Raw genomic sequence first — 937 nt, 5'->3', positions numbered from 1 at the left:
ACATGGGATGTATCTGGGCGCTGGGATATAAGATATAAAAGGACCATTCAGTAATGAATGTACATGGACATCTGCAGAGACGTGTATAGACAGGGTGCGGCCGGCCCACATGGGCTATATGAAAGGAGGTACAGCCAGCATTGCGCCCCCCTGTGGCCGGGTGCATTGGTTTGTTTTTGTAAGAGACAGCGCATGCTGGAGATCTTGCAGATGTGCAGATGTACTATCACTACGGGGCCCGGGGTCAGTCTTGTCCCATAGTGGTGTAACTTGAAGCACTTGGCCCCCAGTACGAAATTGAGACATTAGCTCGGCGCGGGCGTAGATTTGAGCTATACCAGTTCTCCCTCCGTGCACTTCTTATTTTATACAGAGTCCTACATTTTTCACTAGATTTTGGGGATTGGACGCACCATGGCACACATATACCACGACCATGAGGCCTCCATATACCGCCACACACCCTCTTGTACATGGCGCGGCCCTGTGGCTTTGGACACCACGAGGCCCGACACAGCAGAATACAATATACTTTATCACCATGGTCTATGAATCATTGATGGCTTCTTCTGAATATTACTGGGAATTACTGGATTCCTGGGCAATTTCCAGTATGAGGTCGGGACCAGGCAGATATAATTCCCACATTGGTGATCTATAGACTCATTTCATTAACTTCGTTCTTGCTGCTGCTTAGTGATCTGCAAAATGTACCGTATTTCATGCTCCAGCGAGCGTTACACATAGCAGAGCTGAGCGGCCACAGTCTCCATCACTGGCGAAGAGTTCATCATCATCATCATCATCATAACACAGATCAAAGGACAATGGAAAAGGTGCAACAGGAAGCCAGGCAGAGGGGGAAGCGGGATAACAAGCCCCATAGTGGCCGCGTGACGAAAAGAGGTGAATAAACAGACTACAGGAAAAAGGAGGA

This window comes from Leptodactylus fuscus, chromosome 1 (assembly GCF_031893055.1).
Source record: "Leptodactylus fuscus isolate aLepFus1 chromosome 1, aLepFus1.hap2, whole genome shotgun sequence".
NCBI lineage: Eukaryota > Metazoa > Chordata > Amphibia > Anura > Leptodactylidae > Leptodactylus > Leptodactylus fuscus.
This window is presented reverse-complemented; position numbering follows the sequence as displayed.